General features: G+C 38.8%; 1 long non-coding RNA gene across 1 annotated transcript in view; it reads right to left on the bottom strand.

Annotated features, from left to right (window-relative positions):
* Nucleotides 1-7,609, bottom strand: part of LOC132403546 (uncharacterized) — a 31,627-nt gene extending 24,018 nt beyond the window's left edge. The window contains exon 1 of the long non-coding RNA XR_009515290.1: nt 7,531-7,609. This is a non-coding gene — a long non-coding RNA (uncharacterized LOC132403546). The remainder of the gene's footprint in view (nt 1-7,530) is intronic.
* Between the last annotated feature and the right edge of the window lie 330 nt (nt 7,610-7,939).

The following is a 7,939-nucleotide window of genomic DNA, read 5'->3' on the forward strand; positions in this document are numbered from 1 at the left end:
ATGCCCTTGTGAACAACTTCAATGTCACACAGAGTAAGTGCACTTTGGAGTTCCAGAATTACCAGGAACCATGTAACTGTCATTCCGGATGCAGACCCACAATTAGTGCTGAGAAATCTGAAATAGTTAAAATTTCTAGCATTTCAGACCATATGAGTAATTCTACTAAAGAAATCACCCATTTTCTATTTTTAAATTTGTCTGATAATGCAAGTTAGATCCCTTTCAGAAAATTAAATAGTTAAATAAGAAACAAGTTTTTTTTCTCTTTCTGCTTATTTTATTCAAGTGGAACTCAACCAACATGTAAATGACATTTAAAATTATAATAACTTGTCCAATCTGAACATTTATTAGGGCATTATTTTCTTTGCCAATTGGTACAGTAACTTAATAACTTTCTCCATCACAATGCATCACACCCCAGGATTATTGCCCTTGAATTTGAAAACTTTCTGCTCTTGCTTTCTTGCCTTCATCTGTTTGGGCAGAGAGTTTAAAAGTGTAACCCTAATCTAAAATCTTTAAAAATGCATAATCCTTTTAGTACTGCAACCTGAATAATGTGCATAGATATCTGAGACAGACCATAAATGTTTACCGATGAATTCTAGAAGGTATTGAGATTCGGAAAGATAAAGTGTAAATGATACCAGGATGCATACATAATATGTGTGCAGTTACAGTAAATTACTGGAATTACATCCAATGTTTTTGGTCATTGATTGAGAAACAAGAGTTCAAATCCTACTGTTGCAGCTGGGTAACTTCATTTAAGTAACTAAGTAAATCTGGATTTTTAAAAAAAAATCAAGGCTCACCAATGATAGCCACAAAAATGTAGATTGTTGTGAGAAACCCATCTGGTTGACTAATGACCTTCAGGAAAGGAAATCACCCATCATTATTTGGTCTGGACAAAATGTGGTTCCAGATCCACCCATGTGGTTAACTCTTAAATGCCAATGTAGTTCATGGGCAATTAGGGACAGACAATAAATACTGGCATTACCACATCCTATAAACAAGCAAGAAATTCTAAACTACATTGTGTTTAGTGTCACGACCAGCTCCATATTTGTTGGTTGAGCTAACTTCTTTTGAAGGGAATGACTTCAACGATAATGCATAACTCCAGATGGTGCAGACGTTCAGGCTCTCCATTGATCAGGGTCGACCATGGATGTTGCATCCTGGCTGTCTACATACGCAAGTCCGAGCAGTACAATATAGAGAGCAAGATGCTGCCCGTGTAACAAGCTCTTCTCCCCTCCACACAACTGGTGAACCCAAAGGAATGGCAGAGACCAAAACAGTTTGACAGCAGCAGTGTCGCAGGAGTTGCCAGTCAGCATTGAACTCAACATCAGACTGCCTTAGGGACTCCAGCTCCGGATGTTTCCCTTGGGGCTTTACTCCCGAAGCTTCCTGCATCAGTGGGCAGAGCCGCAAGGCCATGGAGGTTTGAGATTTGAGTTTTCCTTCTCCTAGTTAAACTGCCAACCACACCAGATGAGCCCCTTCCAGCCAAAGCAATTGGTTTTCAGGTGCCGGTTACCCACATTTGCCCCCTCTCCTGTCAGTAGAAAGAATCTCACTGGGCTTAGTAGCTAAGCCACTCATGAAGACCAGGAGCTGGACTTGGTTGCCGAGACTATTTGAGTCACACAGTGTGCTGTCTTTACGACAGTTATTTAGTTTATAATATTTTTGCTTAGTAATTCATTCGATAGTATTTTCTAGTTAGAATTAGAAGTGTTTAAAGTATATTCCTTGCATGTAAAATATATCGGCATGCGATGACGTCACATCCGGTTTCGCCACGTCTTGTGGGAAAATACCGGTTTGGAATTAACGCGAGGGTGGGGGCTTACCACGAGGCTCACCTGAGCAGAAGTTGTTTTGCAGGCATGAGAAATCACAGTGAGAGCAACGCTTTTTCACCATATGTTAATGTGAAGAGTGAACAGTAAATGGTTAATCTTACTGCGATCTGGTTCTTATTGACTGTGGTTTATCTCGACGTTTAATTCGGCGTTTCGTTACACGCGAAGGAGGGCGTTACACACAGCATTGGGAGTATTTAAAAGGTAGCAGGAGCTTAACCCACTATCACCGCTGGCTATAACAACCTTACAGAGCTGACTTTATCTCAGCCTCAATCCATAGAACCTTTCAGGTTCATCACCCTTTCGCCGGCTTTTCTGGATGAGCAATTAAGCGACTTGTACCTCTAAGTCTGCAAGTCTACGTCTAATGGCACAAAATTGATACTCTGGTCCTAGCCTGGGAGTAGTTGCACCTTTTCTATGAGTCAAGATCACGTTTGCTCTCCCTCAATTCAGTCTTCCCTTGCCTCTGAATCTGGAACTTGGGATTTGCCATAGAGGGAGAGACATATTTTTGTAGATGCAGTCTTTCCAAACTTTCCAAAGAAAGTATCAGATACAACTTCATGTAACAGAAGGGTCATAGTTTTTGGTGGTGGGGGGGGGCACCATATTTGCCCTTTAACCAGATTAGCTTGGTATTATCTAATTGATGGTTGTTGGATCAAATTATGCATGCATTGACCATATCTGCAACATTGCAAAATGTGACTACATTGTGGCGAACTAATTAACTGGTGATAAAGTGATTTAGGGTAAAATTATCTAAATTCAAGCCTTTAGTGCATTTTTTTATTTTCCTGTGGAGCAGCTGCCAAAGATATGTTCTATATCAGGGGTGGGCAAACTTTTTGACTTGAGGGCCACAAAGGGTCCTAAAATTTGACAGGGGGGCCGGACCAGGAGCAGATGGACAGAGTGTTTTGGTAATACACCTCATAAGAGAAAATAAAATATTATGGGATATGTAGAAAACATGTGCTTTAATTTCAATTGAAAATGAACAAGTGCATTACAACAAAATATCTGTCTTTGAAGTCCTATGGTATTTAGCTATTTATTGAAATGATTTTTAAAACACTGAAAATTAAATGAATAAAATACAGCTTTTTTTAATAGTAACAGTTATTATTTTAAAGCACTGAAAATTCTGTTATCCTTCAAGATATTATCATCATCACTCTCCTCCTGACTGTCTTTATTTCAAAAACGGTAGGAGATGCAGGTCTACTTGTCCTGCTCCTTCTTATTCAATTGTCCCCTGTGCCAAAATTCAACAACGACCCGCACAATGACAGAACAGTGAGAGCGCGCCAGTATGCGGAGCCCGTTATTTGATCTGGAGCGCATTTTTTTATTTTGAGAACATACGTGCACCTGCGCACTATTCATGTCCATCACTTAACAGAAATGACATGTAACATGTAAGGCTTATTGAAAAAAATATTTTCAAATGCATTTTTTACATAACACAACGAAGAAACTTATTTTTAATTTCAGTGGGAACAGTGTTGTTGGTCTCCCTTTTTAGCCAGCGCATCAAAGTCTGGATTTAGTTTTGTTGTGGCGATTCTCAGGATGGATCTGAGGTGTTGGTCAGTTAACTTGGATCTGTGGCTGGCTTTGTTGATGTTCATGACGCTGAACGCCTGTTCACACAAATAGGTCGAGCCGAACAAAGAGTAAAGCGCAAATGTGGAGTAATACGCTGCACCTCAACAAAGGTCAATGTGTAGCAGTGTGCTACACGCAGCGCTAAAATTACGACACGGAGTCGGTAACTGCAGTCAAAGAAAAAAACTTTATTCGAAATCCCCAGCATCACTTTTAAGCCTCCTTCAACCTGCCCCCCTGCGCAGAGGCTCCAAAGCTCTGTGCTCGCAAATCCCCGCAGGCTATCTCCCTTAGCCGGAACGCTGGCTAATTGTGAGCCGGTTCGGATGTGGCAGGAAATGGGTCGCCACAAATGTATATAGAGTGCGTCATCTATTGGGAAAACGCCAGAATTGCGGGGAAAAAACGTTAACAAGGTTTATTAATATAATTTCATCAAGTTCTGTGGGCCGGATTAAAAAGCTTACCGGGCCGCATATGGCCCGCGGGCCATAGTTTGCCCATGCCTGTTCTATATCATAAACAAAAAAGATTCTGCAGTTGCTGCAAATCCAGAGTAACACACGCAAAATGCTGGAGGATCTCCATAGGTCAGGCAGCAGCAATGGAGAGGAATAGAGTTGATTTTTCAGGCCGAGGCCCTTCATCAGGATTTACCTTCCTCTATTTAGCACTCAACCAACACTGAGCACCACCCCAGCAATGCCCCCATCCCACTCCAACTCTCCAATGAACTATCTCTCCTCTATACACCTGAAGTCCATGGCTGGACTCTGGATATCAAATCCCTCCCAACACTGTGTTAAAAAGTCCTGGAGTTATAATAAGCCCACAACAGCAGGTCAATTTCCAACTTATTCCGTCCCACATCTGCCCAAAACCTACTCAGAGTTAAAAGCAGAGCTATTGGGTTTCCAGTTTTGTTACATCATTCCAAAGGAGAAAAGCATTTAACAATTAATTGCTGGTTGAAACTAAATTGCTTGGGACATTGCCATTCCCTTAAATCTAAATAATTGATACAGCACCAATAATCTGTGTCTTTTGGGTAATCCTTTCTCCCTCGACTTCCAACTGCTTCTTCTTGCTAATGGACTGAAGCAACTGTTAAAAAATTATTCTGTTACAACAATATTGGGAGTGTGATATTTTGTAATCAACTGTCAGATGTAACACTAAGGCAAAAGTTTTAGAGAAGGAATTACTGTCATGATAAATGGGAGACAGAATACCAATCTTTAGGCATATATCTTTCTAGATTTACCTAACTTTTACGAAACCTTAGAAACATAGTTTTTATATATTAATCCTTTAATTGTTATATGTAGTCTAACCAGCTGATTAATTGTATTCCACCTCTTCCCAGTCATCTATCTCTCCATTTCCTGTAATTGTATGTCTGTACATTTCTCATCATAATCTCCCTGAAATCCTGCTTCCTCTCACTTTATGAATGGACTGTTGGACTCCCCAGTCTCCGCCTTCTACAAGGTATCTTACTTCCCTCTAGGCATACACATTGTATTGTGTAAGTAGCCTCTAAAATAAAACATAAACACAAGAGATTCTGCAGATGCTGGATGTCCAGAGTAACACACACAAGATTTTCGAGGAACTCGGCAGGTCAGGTAGCATATATGGAAAGGAATAAATAGTCGACGTTTCAGGCTAAGACTCTTAATCAGGATGAATTAGACCTTTCATTCAGCACTCTCTTGATGAAGGATCTTGGCCCAATACATCTTCTTTTCCAAATATGCTATCTGACCTGCAGAGTCCCACCAGCATTTTGTATGTGTTACTCTGAAATACAGGTTATTTTAAATAACCAAGCCTGATTTAACAATTATAAAACTGTAATTCAAGTATGGATGAAGAACTACTAAACCTAATTGATATAGTTGTTGAAGAAAGTGCAAAAATGGGTCTAACTATCAAATGCGAAAAGACAGAATGTACGGTGATATTCAAAAAGAAGGAGAATCCTATCTGCAGGCTGAGAGTAAATGGGGAAAATATAAAACAGGTACAAAACTTTTGCTACTTAGGAAGCTGGGTGACATCAGATCCAGGTATGACATGGACATCAAAAGAATAGGGATAGCAAAAGACACCTTTACGAGAATGAAGAGTATACTGACCAACACTAAACTAGGCATGACAACTTGCCTCAGAGCACTGAAATGTTACGTTTATCCAGTTATGTTATATGGATCAGAATGATGGACAATATCTAGTAACATGAGGAAACGAATTGAAGCAGCAGAGATGTGGTTTTTGAGGAGGATGCAAAGAATATCATGGACAAAATGAATATCTAACAAGGATGTCATGAACAGAGCAAGCACAGAAAGAGAAATAACGTATGAGATCATGAAAAGACAACGTAACTTCACTGGACATGTGATTAGGAAAGAGGAGTTAGAATGCATGGTAATTATGGGAAAGATTGAAGGGAAGAAAGCAAGAGGAAGGCAAAGACAAATGATGTTGGAGACAACAGCCAGAGAACTGGAAATGAAGACCAATGAATTGATCCACTTGACCCGAAACAGGAGTGTGTGGGCCATGGCAGTCAAAGCTCAAACTGGGCATGGCACCTGATGATGATGATGAATAGTAAAAACATATCTGTCACCTCAAAATAATTAATTAGAAACAATATCCAATTTTAATTAGCAAAGTTTGCAGGAAATTTGCAGATGTATTTTTTTTAATTAAAGGGAAGGTGAGACTTGAAGAATAAATTAATTTCAGTAGTCATCATGTGATGATAAATGAGAGGTGATCATATCAAAAGTTACCGATGATTACTTTTCATGTAAAATTAAGTTCAGGCTGCTGATGTTTGCCTTTCTGTCCACTGGTTATCCCTAGGGATCAAGCTATCTCATATTCACACAGAGACAGTGGAGAAAAAATACAAGTTCATTGCCTAATGTGTACTTTCAGTATGCATTTCTCCTTACTGTCGTTACATTTTGAAAGGGACACAAGTCTCTTGATACTGATGCAGCAAAGGCTAGAGTAAACTAACTCCTTTGTGCCAAAGGGAATCAACATCACAGTAGTTAGAATGTCATATTTACAAAATGTCAAAATTGTGGTTAGAGTACATTGTCATGAGAAGTAATAGATATAATTTAGCAAAAAATTTGGTTGCTGTAACTGTAGAGTGTCTTTGAAAATCATTTCAGCATGTGACATCAAAGAGTTCATGAAATATTCAATAGTCATCTGCATTTGATGCTAGGTTTGTGTGTGTGTGTGTGTGTGAGAGAGAGAGAGAGAGAGAGACACACACACACACCATGCAGATTTCTTCTTTAATTATGATGAAATGTGACCCATCAGATTTTTGATACAAGCGTTCGGGACCTGAAGGTTATTGACAGCACCGTGAAATGAAAGCAGTGACTACAGCTAATATCGATAAAAGAGCAGAATTTGATCATTTGCTGACATTTTTACAGAGTTTATGTCTAATTTATGGCATTTTTATTGGTAGTAGTGAAATAATTCAGAATCGAGCAAAAAAAGGTCAATATACGTTTAACTAAAAGGTTTTAGTTACCCTCAGGGGTCACAAGGAACAGGCTGCTATTATTGCAAGAACAGTATATTGGAAATAAGTAGATAGAGTGTAAGTGTAGAACAATAATAGAACACCATACCTCTAATGATACTTGCAAAAGCCTCATAACACAGTGCATCAATTCCCCCATTCAAAGAAATTCTCTTTAACTAAAGCAAAAGTGCAAAATGATTTATATTTTGAAATGGAAACAAAAGGTTGCTTCATTATACAAAAGTGTAAAACTTAATTGCTAAGCCTTAGCATTGGCCATAAACATCAGTAACCATCAGAAAGGAGGTAAAACAAGAGTTTTATTTTTGAATGAAATTTTGACTTGTTTGGAGTGTTCAAAAACCATTAAAAGTAAAAAAAAATGTGTATTCAAGAGGTTGACTGCTATATATACAATATACTTTTAACAATGAACTAAAAACCATCTTTTAAACCCACCTGCTGAAGGGACTTGGCCCAAAACTCTTTTCCATAGATGCTGCTTGGCAGTTCCTCCAGTGCTTTGTGTGTGTTGCTTTTAAACCTTGTAATGTATTCACTTCATGTAAATTTTTAAGCTATTGAGTAGGCTATACAAAGTTGTGAGACATTCGTTACCTCTGGGTAGAAAGAAAGATCACAGGTTGTTATAAGGGCAGTAAAATACTCCAGTTTATCATGTGCAGTCGTGTATGTGGCTGAATGACATTTAAAGACTTAAGTTTAATTTTGATATGCTGCAGGTATAAATGGCAAATGCCGAGAATTGAATTGGGAGTGAATAAATGATGGAAATTTCCATCAGTGCTTTGTGCACCAACATAATTTATATATATGTCATTGAGCAGAAGGTGAGGTCAGGTAAGTG

The sequence above is a fragment of the Hypanus sabinus genome, chromosome 13 (genome assembly GCF_030144855.1).
Source record: "Hypanus sabinus isolate sHypSab1 chromosome 13, sHypSab1.hap1, whole genome shotgun sequence".
Classification (NCBI taxonomy): Eukaryota; Metazoa; Chordata; class Chondrichthyes; order Myliobatiformes; family Dasyatidae; genus Hypanus; species Hypanus sabinus.